Source organism: Rattus norvegicus, chromosome 1, assembly GCF_036323735.1.
Source record: "Rattus norvegicus strain BN/NHsdMcwi chromosome 1, GRCr8, whole genome shotgun sequence".
In the NCBI taxonomy this organism is placed as follows: Eukaryota; Metazoa; Chordata; class Mammalia; order Rodentia; family Muridae; genus Rattus; species Rattus norvegicus.
The window spans coordinates 162,258,897-162,276,068 of NC_086019.1; the positions used below are offsets into that span (position 1 = coordinate 162,258,897).

Genomic DNA, 17,172 nt, shown 5'->3' on the forward strand with positions numbered 1-17,172 from the left:
GAAGGAGTGGTAGTGTGTGTGTGTGTGTGTGTGTGTGTGTGTGTGTGTGTGCACATTTCTAGTGTGTTCTGACAACTGTATTTAGTCCTGGAAATATTATATTTTGCTTTGGTATTGAGGGTCTTGCCTCTTTGTTTTGCAGACAGAATTTTCTGCAGCCCAGACTAGCCTCAAACTTACTATGTATCAAGCAAGACTTTGAACTTCTGATCCTCCTGTCTCCGCCTCTGAGTTCTAGGTAACAGACCTGCACCATCACACCTGACTGATGCTGTGCTGGGGACTGACCCCAGAGTCTTGTGTGTGCTAGACAGTAACTCTACCCAGGCCAGCAGCGTCCACAGCACACATGTTTTTCAAAGGTGTCTGCAGAGGCCACAGCTGCTACAGTGGCCGGTTAACAGCAGCATTGCCCTGAGAGGCCTTGGGTGTATTTCTGAAGCTGGAGCTGACAAGATTTGCTGACAAGTTTTTTGATGTGGGTGTGTGAGAGACAACTGCAGAGTGAGTAGCTGCCAAGTTCTCAGTCTGGACAGTGGGAGGGCTGGAGGGACTTGTAGGAGAAAAATCACGAGTTCTAGTTTGGGCCAGTTAACTCTGACACTGAAGAGTTGGCTTGGCAGCAGAAGAAGCCAGGGCTAAGTTAGAGATTTAAACATGGATTCAGGGTATCTGTGAGGTTCAGAGCTAAGAACCTGCCTGAGAATCCAAGCTTTGGTACCCAAGGACACAGACTTATTTGAAAGGTGGGTGACAACCATGCTAGGTGCCACAGCTCTGCAATTCAAGTTTCTCAGGAGGCTGAGGCAGAAAGATATACACAGTTCAAAGTCACCCTGAACTCCTCAGCGAGACCCTATGTCGATTAAAAACAAACACTTCTTAAGGACTGTGGATGCGTCTCAGTGGTCAAGAGCCTGCCTAATGTGCACAGGTCTGAATTCAATCCTAGTACTAAAAACTAAATAAATAAATAAATAAGTACACAGGGATGTGAGCTTGGAAGGGTCAGCAGGAGAGTAAGAAGCCTGTGGGTGGAGTAGGCGGAGACCCCGGGGGCCAGGAGGCCAGGTGGACAGTTGTCACACAGAGGGGGCACAGTTCTGCTAAATCCTGTGGTTCAAGGAGCAGTGCTCTGCTAAGATTGATAAGGACAGAAAAGTATCCACTTGAACATCTTAGACCTTTACCCATCAGGCCATGGAGAGCCATGGACACACCTGAGAAGGACTACCTTGAGGAAAGCAGCACGTTAAAAGGAGTTGATAAAAATTATTTATTATTTCTTTATCATTGCTTGAACACTCTCTGTCAGGTGCTATGCCAGCTTCACAGATGACTATAAGTGAATCTTCCCCATTATCCCCAAGGGAGGTGCTACTGTTATTTCTGATTTCCAAGTTGGTCACACATCTTGCATAGTCAGAAGCAGAGCTGGTCTGGAACCCATGCCACTGCCTCCTACTTATAAGGTCAGAGCCTGGACGCAGACTCAAGCCTTCTGGCCGATTTCCCAGTCATCAATGACCTTGAGTAGGTCATGGGTGGGGACTGGTGATGCCTGAAGTCTGGGAACTAGGTCCTGAAGTCTTGATTTCCAGCAAGCCTTCTCCTCTGTCTCTAACCATCCCCAGCTAGACCTTAGAGTCTGAACCAGTTCTGAGTCTTGGCTCTATTGATAGAGCAGCCTGGTGGGCCAGAGCACTAGAGCAACCACAGGATGTGGGTCTGTCCTCTTGAGCAGGCTGCACCTTCTCCGAGTGCCCACCCCTCCTATACATGAGCATGTATGGACACACACACACACACACACACACACACACACAAAACCAAAGGTGTCTAGTTTCTTGAAGACTTTGTTGAGATCTGGTTCCAGTATGCTGATGATCATGGGCTGTTTAGGCCCTAAAGGATTCCATTCTAACCCAGAATAATTGCTACCAGAGGTTGGCCTAGATAAATATGAGGGGGAGGGAAGAGAGGAACCAACTGGCCCCATTACTTTGGAGGGATGGAAGGGGGTAGGATGGGGTGATACAGCAGCCAAGAGACTAGCAAAGACCAGGAGACTCAATAGAACAAGTGAGGAGACACCTACAACGTAAGGACTGAAGCTGGCCCAGGAGGCCCCATCAGACTGACTGACATCCACGAGAGCAAGATAGGGACAGAAACGGGGTCGGATGGTGCATTGTATGTAATCCCAGCACTCAGGATGTAGGGGTAAGTGGACCAAAGCTTCAGGGTTATTCTTGGCTAAGTAACAAGTTCAAGGTCATCCCAGAACTGAGAGACAGCAAAGAGAAAGGAAGAGGAAAAAGAAACACAAACTGAAAAATGTCAGCCAGGAGAGGAAGACTAGCTACAGAGATATCAAAGTGGCATGTGCAGACCAGGGCAAGCCTTGTTCAGAAGGTCCCCATCAGAGCTGGCAGACCTAGGCAGGTACAGCTATAACACAAGAAGTGGCTTTGTCCACTGGCCCAGCTCAGGTTCAGATGCCATCTTTAGAGCACAGCAGCCTGATGTCCCTCCTCCCCTGGGGTCCCTGGCCTCTTCCTTGGCATTGTGTGGCTTCCAGCTACCATACAACCTGGTTCTAGGAAACCAGGCTTCCAGGGAAACAGCACTGAACCATGAGCTAGGAGAACCAGCCTTGGTCCTGTCTACCTCTGTTCTCCCTGTAGCTTTGCGCTCTCTGCTCTCCCCAAGGCAGGTCCTGTGTCTGCAACAGAGCTGGACTGGAGATCACCGAGGCTGCCCAGGCTGCCCAGGCTGCCAAGCATGCCCTGGGTCAGCACCAGAAGCAGGTCTCACAGGAGACTGGCTGATCACTGTCCACTTGGCCCCTTGTCAGAGAATTCTCAATAAGAATATGGCCTGCATCTGTTTCCCATGCTGAAACCCCAGCCCTCGAGGAGATGAGTAATTTGTGGAAGGTGTGACCTTTAGAGGGTGATGAGACACTATTGTGTGTGTGTTCTTATTTTTAAAAATCCCAGAGCTAGTAGCATTCCCACCATCACCTGTGAGAAGGCAGACTTTCCCCAGACACCTGCCTACACCTTGATCTGAGACCACCGACCCCAAGACTATGAGAAGGAAACTTGTTTGCAAAGCACCCAGATTCTGGTACTGTGTTAGAACATGGTCACAGAGGTGCCATGCCAGGGCTAGTAGAAGCCAGAGGCTCAGAGACGAGCAGGGTCTTGCCTGGAGTAGCACAGGTCTGTCAGTACTGGGGTGGACTGAGGCTGTGTAAATCACACACAATGAAATGATCCAGCAAGCGAGGGAGGGTCTGGTAGATGGCCAGTCTGAATTTGGTCACTGATGGATTCCATGTGCCCTGCCTTGTCCCAGACCCAGGAGAGTGAGGACAAGGGAAAAGGGTGAGGCTGTGCTGTGTCTATCCGAACTCCGTGCCCAGGAATGAAGAGGCTGTAGGGCAGGAGTGGCCTTTACCCAGGTCATTTACCTCTGGAAGCTGCAGGGGAGCTCAGAGTATGAGGCACCAGCTAGCGACTGCCGGATACAGAAGCTCAGCCCTGTGGCCTAGGGCAAGCACATACTCTGTAGCAGAAGGAGCTTTCCGCATCCAGACACGATCCTCATAGACAATGCAGAATGATCAACTCTGTGTCAGCTCCCTTCTGCCACAGTCCTCAGTTATCACTCAAACACTGGCCAGGTACTGCTGTGGCAGCATTGGGCTGATATAGAATCCAAGGAGACTTCCTGACACTCGAGGTGGGCTTGGCTACTACAGAGCAGGCTGACGTAGGAGTAGAACTGAGGGACTGGGGAGCAGGCTCAGCTAATCAAATGTTTGCTGTGCAAACATGGAAACGTGAGCTCAGATGCCTCATACCCATGGTAAAAGCTTGGACACGGCATGTGCCTGTAATCCTGACACTGGCAAGTAGGGTGTGGGGCACAGAGAGGGAGAGCTCTGGACCTTGCTGGCCAGCCAGGCTGTTTAAATCCAAGAGCTCTGAGTTCAATGAGAGACACTGTCTCATCTGTATTTAAGAGAGAGAGAGAGAGAGAGAGAGAGAGAGAGAGAGAGAGAGAGAGAAGCTGGCACACACACACCTTTAATCCCAGCACCGGGAGCGCAGAGGCGGGTCTGAGTGATCGGCCAGACTGGTCTACAGAGCAAGTTCCAGGACAGCCAGGGTTACACAGAGGAAACCTTGTCTCAAAAAACCCCAAACAAACAAAAACAAAAAACAAAAATGAACAAGCCAAAAAGGAGAGTGACTAAAGAACATACCCAGTGTGGACCTCTGCGCTCACACACACTGCATTCACCACCCCATTTCCTGCCCCCACACCTGTGAGCGAGTGCAGGTGCTCCCCCACCCCACACACACACATAGGCATGTTCATGTACACACACACAGATCCCACAGTACATGACTATGCATAGAGACGGGCATGCCTGTGTACACACATGGGCATGTACACATGTATGTACACACACATATGCAAGTGCACACACATACATGCATTCCCCCCAACATTCAAGCACATATGCATGCACGCTTAAATAACTGTAAGAGCAGACCTAAAGCCTCTTCAGAGAGGACATCCTGTCACCGCCTACAGACAGCAGTTTCCAGACTCCTGAGGGTGCCTGCCTGCCTGTCTTGCTGGCACACACCTGTTCCCATCAGGCACACCTGGCCTGTGTGTCAGCACATCCCCCAACACATGCTCTGCTCAGGGGGAGAGGGAGGCAATGGTCATGGTGGAGCGTGTGTGCCCAGGCCATGTCTCACAGTTTCTGGTGTCAAGGGCCATCACTGGGGGCTGTAGACTGTTCCGTGTCTTGATGCACCATAATTGACTAAGCTAATTCCCTTTCACTGTACCTTTAGGCAACTTCTAACTTTAGACACGGTAGGCCCTGGTGGACGCACACCCTTTCTCAAGAGCACTGCCCAGGAGTCAAGCCGAGGCTGTCTCCATAGAACCCCTGCCTCAGCAGCTCTAGCATCCACCCCCTCTGCCCAAGGGCTCTCCCGGCATCAAGAGACTTTGTCTGTCTTGTGCAAGGAAGGACCAGAACTTTAACACCTCTGGCAGTCCTCAAGCAAGAGGGACAGTGGTTGGTCATTGGTCCTCAAGGTGGAATGATGAAATGTGTCTACACACAACTCACAGGATACCCAGCAGGATGGGGCCCAGATGCCACAGCAGAAACACACTCAGAAAATTCCACCCCTTACCCAAGGTATCTCTCTCCCAAGCTCACCTGTCTGTCTCTAACAGTTTCTTAGCATCTCCTTCTAAGTGAGCTAACCATAGCCATGTCCTTGGCTCAGGGTCTTCTTGGGGAGAGCAGGCTCAAGCTGCCCTGATTTCCTTCTTTCTTTCCTCTTGAGATAAGAGTCTCACTACGAGGCTGAGGTTGGCCTTGAACTCTTGACAATCCCTTTGCCTCCACCTTCTAAATGCTGGGATTATAGGCGTGAGCCACCATGCCTGGCTGGGGACACTTTGTTTTTGAAGGCTCAGGACTACACAGTTCTGAGTTACCATTTTGGCTCCATTTCTCCCCAAAGCTCTCTTAAAGGTAGAGAGAGCACAGGCTCAGAGTGGACGTCAAGCCCTGGCTCTGGTCTCCAACAAGCCACTCCACCCTATGCCATCTCAGTGTCCCCATATGAAAAGGGCCATCAGGTTACAAAGAGGCCACATACACATACAGTCCAAGGCCTGAAGGAGAACTGCAAGCCAGCCTGGCTTGGGTCCCCCACATCTGCTTCTCGTACAAGACTGACTGACAAACATAGCCACAACCCTACTGGGGTCTCAACCACTGTCGCCCTCTGCACAAGAGCTGTACAGAGGACCACACCTCCATGACCTCACCTTGTCCCCTGGAATCTGACACAAACTAAGTGAAGATTATGCCAGATTCACAAGTCCAAGTATTGTGGTGCAGTGAGGTGGGCTTCCCGGCCTTTCTGCTAGTGAGAGGCTGAACTTCCATCTCCACTGCTGAGCCTAGATCCACCCTGCACGTCTGATGCTTAGTGTCCAGAGCCTGCCTGTCACCCAGACCCTCCTGGAGTAGACAGGATTCCTTGCATCTGACTCAGACCCTGGGGCCGGGAAGCCACATCCCTTGGGGTGGCTGGGAGGGAGAAAGTGAGGCCAGGGAAATTCCCACACAGCTTTGAGATCCCCACCAGCTGGGATTTATACTCATCTTGGGAGGAGGGCAGTCCCCCCTGACCAGACCGGGCTAAGTCTGAAGCTCTGGGAGAGGGAGAGTGGGGGATAGGGAGGGAGGGAAGCCACAGGGAGCAGATACCCCAGCTGCAGCAAGCCCCAAAGCTGCTCTTCCTGGGACAGCCAGTGCCCTGAAGATGACCCCTCATCCACACCACTCTGTCTAGGTTCACCCTCACATCCATTTCTCCAGGAGCCATAGTCCAATAAACAAGAAAAAGGCAAACCTAACCGAATTCATTTAAATTTACGTAGCTTGATACATAAAGAAATCTGTTGTGGTAAAAATAGAAAAAGCGGCAGAACGGTTCCGTGTGTGCACTGGTGGTCACGCTCTCTCGCTAGTTCTGACTCCAGAGGGCCATTGGAACTAGCGCTAATTTTATCTCAGATTAGCATCCCTCCTGGCAGCTCTCTGCTAGCTGCAAACTCTCTGGTTCCAGCTACCTGGTAAAAGTAAGTCCCACAGCGGCTGGCCAATTGCGGCTCCCTGCCCACAGACTCTGCCCACACTCCCAGCAACCGTCCCCTGGTAGTTAAAGTATAAACTCCCAACCACCCGGTAAAAATCAAGCATCAACAAACCATAGCCCAACAATCAGATTTATATGTTAATTTCTCAATCTACAAGACACCCACAGAATAAATTCACTGCCAATTAATAAAGATAGAAACTGCTCACCTAGACAAAATAAAATTGACCTAGACCACCTGGATGGGAGTCACCCTCCTCTGTCTCCATCTTCCTCCCTCGCTCCTCCTCCTCACTCCTTCCTCAACTTTTCTCCACCTACCGTTCCTTCTCATCCAATGATAGGCTTCACCTTATCCTGGACCCGCCTTGCTGTATAATGACTTCGTCCTACAGAAATCACGTCGTCATGTCATCAATATTAAAAGCAAAGTGTGACAAATTCCTTTCTTTTTTTGTATTGAGTGGCCATACAGTATACATCTCATAATTTCAGGACTTGTCCGTCGGACTGGCCATTTTTCAAAGTCACACCAGTCACTTGTGGCCATTGCACTGGACGGCATGACTATCACAACCCCAAGTTGACTAGGGGATTCTGGCTTCCCAGGAAGATTCCAGAAGATGCACCAGGTACCATGAGCTTCCTGAACTGGAGAGCCAGAGACAGCCAGTCTCCCAACAAGCTCTAGAGGCAAACACTCTCTCTTTTGGGAAGACAAGTCAGTCAGTTCTGAGAGGCTGAGTAACTCTCCCAAAATCATGGAACATGATGAGGGCTTCTCACACACCTCCAGCACCCAGACCATTCTACCCAACATGGCGGAGCTTACTGTCTCATGGATGTCCAGACATACTAAGCCAGGAATGGCACACTCAGGGAGGGGTTTTCATCCACCTTTCCTCCACAGAGAAGTGGGAGACAGAGAGGAGGTGGGCTGGTAGTGCTTGGAGGCAATCTGCCCCTTCCCCTTCCCCTTCCCCTTCCCCTTCCCCTTCCCGTTCTTCCCCTTCCCCTTCCCGTTCTTCCCCTTCCCCTTCCCCTTCCCGTTCTTCCCCTTCCCCTTCCCGTTCTTCCCCTTCCCCTTCCCGTTCTTCCCCTTCCCCTTCCCGTTCTTCCCCTTCCCCTTCCCCTTCCCCTTCCCCTTCCCCTTCCCCTTCCCCTTCCCCTTCCCCTTCCCCTTCCCCTTCCCCTTCCCCTTCCCCTTCCCCTGTCAAAGGCTTCTACAGGCAGTGTCTGGTGCTGCCCTGTCTTGCCTTGAGTGTTGTTGCTATGGGGCTTTTCTCACTTCTTCCAGACACGAGGGTAAGTAGGAACAGCGAGGCTAGGCAATGCCCCTCCTTATCACCCCCACCAAGACTCCCACATCCCAAAGCCACCACCATGGTGACTCTGGCGTAGCAGAAGTCCAAGCTCAGTGATGGAATGGAAGGACTACATGAAAGCATGACTTCCTGAGAGGCCAAAGTGTTGGCTGGAACCTGCCCCCTGACTGCAGGAGGAAGGCCCTGGGCAAGAGGGCTCTGGGAGATCTGTGTGTTCTGTTCCTCCTCCCAGGGACAAACACACTCTCCTATTGGGCCACTTCATCAATCCCCTCCCAGCCCTGAATCCATCTACCACCTATGGGTTCGGTCAAACCTGAGAGGTTCACATGGCAGACCCTTATGTCTGTGGCTCAGATGGGGTGCTGGGGTCCAGGAGGGGATGAGACTTGGCCCTCAGGTCACTGTCTGGGCATTGGCCATGGGAATGTGTCTAGCTTCCTTCTTGCTGTCAGGGACGAGTCAGGGCAAGGCCCCTGGAGAGGCCACAGCATTTGTCAGCCACAAAGCTCACGGGCCAGCCATGTTCCTGGAGAGACCTGAAGTCACAAATAGCAAGAGCATGGTCTACACAGTTGGTGAGAAGTGGATCCACAGTTGCTAGACAGGTCTGGGCATCTTCCAGTCATGAGGGGGGATGAGCCAGAGCCTTTGGGACTGGTGCAGGGAGGATGGGGAGTATGGTGGGGTAATGAGAGGACTGGTGAACATTTGGCTTTTTCTGGGGTTGCTGGTTTGAGTGGCTGTGGCAGGATGGTGATGTCACTCGCTGGAGTGTGAGCAGGGCTGGTAGGAAAGGCTGAGTGTGGCTGGGCAGGGTGAACCTAGGTTGAGAAGCGTAGGAGCTGGAGAGAGCCTGGGAAGAGCAGTGGTCACCAGGTCCACTGTCCCTAAGGAGAGTTTAACCCCATTGCCTGCCTTGTTTTCTCCACAGAACACCCACTCTGCAACTCGACCTTAACCTCCAGCTCACTGGCCTTACCCACAGGCAGCTCCCTGACTTGGGGTTGTGTCCATTGTTGGCTTGACTTTTCTCTAGGCTGTGTAGCTTAGAATATGGCTTACCTCGGGAGTGCACATACTGACGTAGGTATGAGGCTGAGAGGCCTGGGGTGTGTGCTGATGTAGACCACAGCCATGAGGAGAAGGTGACAGCCTCTGAGGGCATCTGTCCCTTCAGGGAAGTGGCACCCCAGCCTCAGAGCTCCTCTTTCATAGAAAGGAGGTGATTGCTTTCCTAGAACCGATGCATCAAAGTCCACAGACTGGGCAGCTCCAGTCACAGAAATGTGCTGTTTCACCTCAGGGGAAAGAGGCACAGCCAGAAACAGCCATTACATGAGACTTTAAGGATCATCTTCCCCAGGGCTCCCGATGGCAAACCAGTACCTTTGGAAGAAGTTCTATGGAGGGCCAGAGACCTGTCTTTTCACAGATGTCTGCCTTTCCCCCAAATTTCTCCTTCTAATAAGGACACCACCAGTCTTACAGGGTTAGGTCCTTCCTAATGACTTCACTTTAACTTGGTTAGACAGGAGGGTGACACATTCCCTTCCAGTCTGAGTTACATTGTGAGACCCTGTCTCAAAACAAAAACAAAAACAAACAAACAAACAAAACAAAAACCAAAAAAATACATCACCAAACAAAAAGACACTCATCCCATGTCCTGAGATACAAGGAACCAGGACTTCAGCATGAATTTGTAGTGTCAGGACCACTGAGGGTCCACGTAAGCTATAGTCCATGCCCAGCCCTACTCTGGTGACTCAAGGGACACCCTAGCTCCCCTGGGGTGAACCTGGCTGCACACTAGTCCTGTAATGAGCTACACTATGATGCAGAGTGACGATGCTCCCACCTCCATACTCCGGTTTAACCAGGCTGGGCGGCACAGGCACTGGGGATTTTGGTAAACTCTGGTGAATCTGTCCTGCAGGCAGACATGACCGTCTGTGTGCCCAGTCTGTGGGTACTTCATTTTGTTGCCTCATCAGCAAGTCCTAGCCTGACTGGCAAAGCTGCCAGCATCTGCCCAGATCCAGACTGCTCCGATGGAGCCAGGTGAAGGCAGACAAGGTAACAAAGGATCGTTTGTCCCTGATCCTCCACCCAGAGGTGGAGCCTGTAGGCCTGGGCTGGCCGTGGACAGGGAAGGGCTGTAGGAATTTCCCAGGCACCTTTCCCAGGGTCGCATCAGGAAGTCCTCACAGATCAGTCTGTCACACAGAAGAGATGGGCGTTTGAGCCTTGGGATTCTTTTATTGCAATCTTTAAAAGCATCTATTGCTTTTTTATTTATGTGCACGTGTGTGCGCCTTTGTCGGTTTTATGTGCACCATGTGGATGAAGAGAGTGTAAGTACCTAGCGCTGGAGAACTGGAGTTAGCGGCGGTGGTATGGGCGCTGGGAACTGAACCTCAATCATGGGTGAGAGCAGTAAGTTCTCTTAACTGCTGAGCCATCTCGGTCCCAGCCCCACGATCCTAAGGTAAATCTGAAAGAGGTCAAAGAATAAGATGTCTCAAGGAAGGACAGGGCAGGTAGTCAGAAGGAAGCAAGAAAGAACAGCACCTGTTGGTAGAGAAATCTCTTCCTACTGTATGGATGTCACACCTGTCAATCAAAGCTGATTGGCCTGTAGCTGAGACAGGAAATAGAAGATGGGACATCTGATAGGCAGAGAGAGTTCTGGGATAGAGCGGTGTGTGGGAAGATTGCGTCAAGGGAATGGGAAGGAGGACACATGTGGAACCTGAGCTGAGGTAAGCTACCACGTGGTAAAACTTAGTCTAGAATAAATGGGATATTTAGTTATGATCTTACTGGGGGGGCAGCCAAAGCTATGGGGTAGGTATTTGTAAACAAATTTGGGTCTCTGAGTCGTTATTTCTGGGAACGGGGGCATGGGAGGAAAAACATATCCCTGTCACCTGTCAGCAATATGTTCTTAGGCAAGCGATGTAACTTCTCTAAACCTCACTTTCCACATCTGCGAAATGGGAATTGTAGAGCCAACACCATATTGTGTGCCTGTGCATATTTATATATGTGGTGGTGTGGTGGGTGGCCTGTGAGAAGCCACATCAGGGCTGGCCAGCATGGCACCGTGCTTCCTTCCATTTCCATCCATCCATCCACATGAGGTGAGATCAGTCCGTTCCACATCTCCTTCATCCCTTACCGGGCTGCACACACCACACTCCTGCCCCAGACCAGACCACCTGTACGTAGTTTTGCACCCGTCTTCTGTCCTCTAGACAGAGGAGCTGGAGGGAGGGGCCTGGGGCCCAGACTCCAGGGTTTGTACAGTCTCCAGCTGTAGGCCCCTTCTGAGAAGCACTGCTGGGCAAAGATAAGTATCTCAGGGGTTCTCGAGAAGTCCCTCGCACAGCGGAGCAGCTTAGGCATGCTTTGTTCCGACAGGTGTTAGGAAGTGCTCACGCTGTGTCGGGTTCTGATCTCCCTCAGACAGGGCAATCTTGGCAGGTAGTAGGCACCAAGTCCCATGCATTCCTGCAATCCCCCCCCCCCCCCGCCATCCCACCTGGTCCTGTACAAAGTCTGGCACAGACAATGCTTTGGTTAAGTGTATGAGTGAGTGAGGCCATGCTGAGAGAACTCATGAGTGTGTGAAAGCAAGCCCGAACCCCAACCCTCAAGGCAGAGAAGCTGGTAGGTAAGTACCCAATAGCATGCCTTGGGCAGCAGTCCCAGAAGCACCAGCCTCTGGCTGGGTGAGTTCAGGAGTCCAGTCAGTGATAGAGACCACCTGGAGACACTGGAAGAAAGTCTCCTTTGAATATTTTCTGTACACCAGAAAGAAGTGGGGAAGGAGTGGTTGGGAACGGACTGGCCAAGGCACACAGCCACTTAGTGGCACAGCAGCCTAGTGCCCAAGTCTCTTGCTCTCTGACCACCAGGGGTCCTGCCCTCAAGGCCAACTTACTCTGACTACTGGGGGAAGGAAGCAGAAGGTTCTGGAAACCATAACCAGGGAGAGCGGTTGGGAAGCTGGAATACAGATCAACATCTGGAGAAAACACAGAGGCTCTATGTATGTCTTCCTTCTTTTATTCATTCATTCATTCATTCATTCATTCACAATTCACTTATTCCTTTCATTCATTCAAAATTCATCTATTCAACAAACTCTCTGAAAAGTCTTCCCAGGTCACACCTAGGGCAGAGCTCCAGGGTGCAGTGCTGAATCTGACCTGCCTGCACCTGCCTCAGAGTAGCTCCCAGAAATAGAAGGCAGGACTGGTGCCAGGCCATAGTGCTGTCTGTGAGTGGAAGCTGAGGTGGGGCTGGGTGGGCAGAGCAAAGAGTCTGGGAACAGCTGCAGAGACATGCCTTCCCTGATTATGGTGGAGCATCTGGGCACCTAGAGCCAACACAGAGACCTATGGCCTCCAGGAATACAGTGAGGAATACAGGCAAAGAGACATTCGCATTCATCTGGAGGCCTGGGAGTATAGCTCGGTTGGTAAAGTGGCTGCCTAGTATGAATGAAACTTGGGTTCCATCCTCAGCACCTCATAAACTGGGCAAGACATCACACAACTGTAGTTCTAGCCCTAAGGAGACAGGGGCAGTTCAAAGTCATCCTTGGCGACATAGCTAGTTTGAGGCAGGCCTCAACTTAAGACCCTGCCTCTAACCAATTAACCAATATGATGTAATTTGATTTACAGAAAAGAAAGTCCATCTAGGACCTGTGGGGCCTGAAGTGTTGGTCAGACATCCAGTAGACTCCAGGCCAAGGACAGAATCTGAGAGGTGTCAGAATAGAGTGTGGTGATGTCCCAGGACCACTGTGACTGCTGGGAAGTGGAGGGCAGAACAGAAAGGAGAGTACAGAGCTGACAGTGTTGATGGAGAGGAAGTTCCTCCTCAGGGGAGCCCAGGCCACTTCCGCCCTCCACTTGGAGCCGGGTGGTGGATAACAGCTGGCCTCAGGCCTGGAGGCCGTGGGGCCTTCCTGCTCAGTCACACAGCACACTAAGGAAATAACTTTATTAGTTAGTGGGTGAAAAACAGGAAATGTACGCTGTGACTCGGGCACCGGCCGGGCCTCACTCACATCTTGTTTCTAGGAAACAGACATGTGGCCTCAGACAAGGTAGGTTTTTCTCAGCCAAATCTTTCTGAAAACACCAGCCTTTTCTTGGGGGGGAAAAAAACAAAAACATGTCCTGTAGGTCCTCCAGACAGTGGGGTAACAGTGACACACATCCCCAACCCAACAGAGAATTTTCTCACACAGCACACTCCAGACAAACTTCTATAAGGCCCAGGGTAACAACGGCTCTTTGTCTGAGCCCCTACTATGTGCTGTGTGGCAGAAAAAACTTGGGTCCATTTCTCACTGCAATAGCAAGAGTAAAACTGTCAAAGTAAGCTTTAAAAAAAAATCAACTTTAAGAACATAGGACAGCTCAAAGTCAAAGAATAAAGCAAAGCCTTCCAGATAGAAACTAATCGGAAGGTTGTTACTAAGTAGAACAGGTGCAGCCATTGCTAGAATGTTTACAGAATGTGGGCCCCATTAACGATTCAGTCAACCATGAAGAAACAAAACTGTTGCATTCCTATAAGACAGTGGCAACAAGGTTTGAGGGACCAAGTAAACAAAGTAGCATCTGTAAGATTTTAGCAACTGCAGAAAGAAAGATCCAAATGCATGAATATAGAGATACAGAAACAGACTGCAATGCCTGGGAAATAAGTGTGTGTGTGTGTGTGTGTGTGTGTGTGTGTGTGTGTGTGTGTGTGTGTGTGTTTATGCGCACAAGAGTACCAGTCCCACACAATCCAGAAGAGGACGTCAGACCTGAAAGGTTCCTGATCCTCCCTTCGGTTGAAAGCACGAACAGTTCACGCTTTTAACACCTGAGCAGTGGCTCCAGCCCATGTAGCCACTTAAATAAAAACACACGAAGATCTCCTCTGCACACTGATGAGGAACTAAGCTGCACCACAAAGCTAAGAAATCCCAAAGATCCAGGGTCGTGCGAATCATGCTCACTGATAAAAAGAATCAAGAGTGGGAAAACTGGAAAACGATAATTTTTAAATTAGGAAAGTAAGGGGAAAAACTATGACCTATGTCCAAACATATATTTTCAGACTTGATTAAAAATTAATATCTGTCCATGAGGATTTATAATTCCCAGCAAGTAATTTTAGAAACTTAAAATTTGATATTCCCACACAACCTCTAAAACCCGTAGCAAACACTTAACTCAATTCTCCCCATGTAGCCCAGGCAGGCCTAGAACACGGGAGCCTCCTGTGTTACTCTGCCGTGTAATGAGATTACAGGTGTGAATCACCATGCCTGCTTAATAGTACTGTTTTTCTAAAACACGAATCAGAGCTGGGAAGATGCATCTGGGGCTAGAGGTGCTTGCTCCCTAGGACCCACATGTGGAGGAGGGAACCGGTGCCTGATGTCCTCTGGCTTCCACATGTGTGGTGACAGGCACATCCACATACATACACACAAACAGATAATAAATAAATGTAGCAATCAGAAAACTAAGAATGTCATGTCTATCAACATCTTATCAGAAGCTCCAGAGAATAATTAGGGAAGAAGGAAAAAAAGTATACATGTTGAAAACCAGAAGGAAGCTAACAGTCATTTTCCAGATGATATGATTTTCTACACAGAAAAGGAAAATAATTTGAAGTCAGTTATCAGACTTAATAAGAGAGTTTAACAATTTATTTGATGTAAAAAATCAATACATAAAAGTCAATTGTGTTCTTAGACAATACCAGGGTTCTTTGTCTTGTTTGTTTTGTTTCACTATAAAAGCTACTTTAAGGAGGAGATTCGATTCTCATTATCAATGAAAATACACTCCTTGGAATAAATCCAACGAAAAGTCTCAGACCCTGAGCAAAGCCTCACTGGAAGGAGACACAGAAGCCATCCTAAATAAGTAGGATGTATACCACATTCATGGAGTTCGCCTTATGCTACCAAAGGCAGCCTTTCTCCCTACAGAGACCTGTGGAGTCTATGCAAACCACATGAGGTTCCCCATAAATCTCACATTGGAAGAAAAACTGAATGTGTGTTTGTTTCTCCAGGATCTGGGTAGAAGAGCAAATGTCCAAAGCAGGCTTCCCCAGCCAAGGACCAGCAATCTGCACATCCATAGGCACGGCAGCTAACAGATTGGTGTATGAACGATTGCATCATAATACAGACAGGAAAACCTTTACCAACCACCTTTGGAGAAGGCCAGAAACTCCTCTTGACAAACCGATGGGTCAAGACGAAGGCCCATTCACTTGCTGTCTCGCTATTTAAAGTAAACCTGGAGGAAAAGAACTCACTCACTCATAGTTGTGGAAAGGAAGTTGTTGTTTTCTTTAAAAAAAAAAAAGGAACTGTAATTAATAAATAAAGAATAGTAGAATCGGAATGTCACCATCTTTATGTTTCCTTAGAAACGTCTGGTTACAGGATGCCAACAGAGAAAGTACAAAGCCAGTTTAGAAAAGCAATGCAAGGCCATTCTCAGGGAGGGGTGGACTTTCTTAAAGGGATGCAGAAGCCAGATTGGAGCCCCTCCCAAGCCCCGCCAAGTTGAGGATGCTCAAAGCAGCACGAGAAATAACAGCGAGAGATTACAACGCCCAGGTAAGGCAGAAAACAGTCGACGCCGATGCTGTAAAAACAAAGGAATGCTTTGAAGAGCTGAGGAGAAAGACCTGTTCTTGCCTAATCTGAGTTCTTGAAACTTTTTCTGACATCTGCCCAATCTTACCAAGAATATTTTGAAAAGGCAGCCAAGGAAATTTGATATATTGGATTTGCGGTTCGATCACATAACCACTATTTATCTGCCTGGAGGGATGTAAGAGCCTTTGTCTTTTGGAGAGAGTTGGTGAAGTGAGTCAATGGTTGCTGAGGTTAAATGAACAGTACAGCACCATTCCCTGTGCTGTTCATCCTACTAGGTCTCCAAAGCACACATAGACCCACTTAGCGTGTGAACAAACTCAGTGACACAGTGTCCCATAAGCCATCATCTCGGACACGAGAAATCAACAGCAGGAGAATCTGAAAATGAATCATTTTTAGCAGCAGATTAAGGGGTTAGCATAGAAAGAGAGCCAACATAGCAAGACTGTGGGAAAACATTCTTGTTTCACCCTTTGCTATGCTTTAACTGAACCATTCAGCTAATTCATTAAATGCATGATGGTTGGTGTCATGAAATATAACGTAGTGGTGGCCAGGGTAAGGAGGTACCTGGAAGGCCCATGCCTAGGTGTCCCCCTGAGAAATCTTCCCATATGACAGACCTGCTAAAGAGAGGTTTATTAGAAAGGGAGGGACATGAGGATCTAGAGGAGGGGTAAAGGGAGACAGACAGACATAGGGCAGAGGACAGACAGAAAGAGAGTCTAGTTGGGAACAGGTGGGAACAGAGTGAGCGAGCGAGCGAGAGACAGAGAGGAGAGAGAGAGAGAGAGAGAGAGAGAGAGAGAGAGAGAGAGAGAGAACGTTGGGGCAATGAGTGGTCCTCTGTTGCTAGGTCCCTGGGAGAAGCCTAGTGGAATTGTCTGTAAGTCGAAAGTTGGTGTCTGTGTCAGTGCTGTCAGTGTGCTATGATGTCGTGGTTGGACTAATGAGCACAACCTTTTTGGAGGATGTTTTAGGGTTTCATTGCTGTGAAGAGACACCATGACCACAGCAACTTTTAGAGAGGAAAACATTTAATTGGGTCTGACTTACAGTAAAGAGGTTTAGTCAATTGTCATCATGGTGGGAATCATGGTGGCATACAGGCAGACGTGGTTCTGTGAGGTAGCGAGGAGACCTACATTTGGATCCACAGCAGGAAGAGACAGTAGACCTGGCTTGAACGTCTGAAAACTCAAAGCCCACACCCAGTGACACACTTCCTCAGATGAGGCCACACCACTACTCCACAAGGCCACACTTCCTAATAGTGCCACTCCCCAGAGATCTATGGGGGCCATTTTTTTTTTTAAGATTTAGTTATTTATCATAAATAAGTACACTGTAGCTGTCTTCAGACACACCAGAAGAGGGCATCAGATCTCATTACAGATGGTTGTGAGCCACCATGTGGTTGCTGGGA

General features: G+C 49.4%; 1 long non-coding RNA gene across 1 annotated transcript; it reads left to right on the forward strand.

Moving 5' to 3' along the window:
* Positions 1–12,865: 12,865 nt before the first annotated feature.
* On the forward strand, positions 12,866–15,483 carry LOC134484908 (uncharacterized). The gene is made up of 2 exons (XR_010062718.1): positions 12,866–13,166; positions 15,146–15,483. It is a non-coding gene; the product is annotated as an uncharacterized LOC134484908 (long non-coding RNA).
* The last annotated feature ends 1,689 nt before the right edge of the window (positions 15,484–17,172 follow it).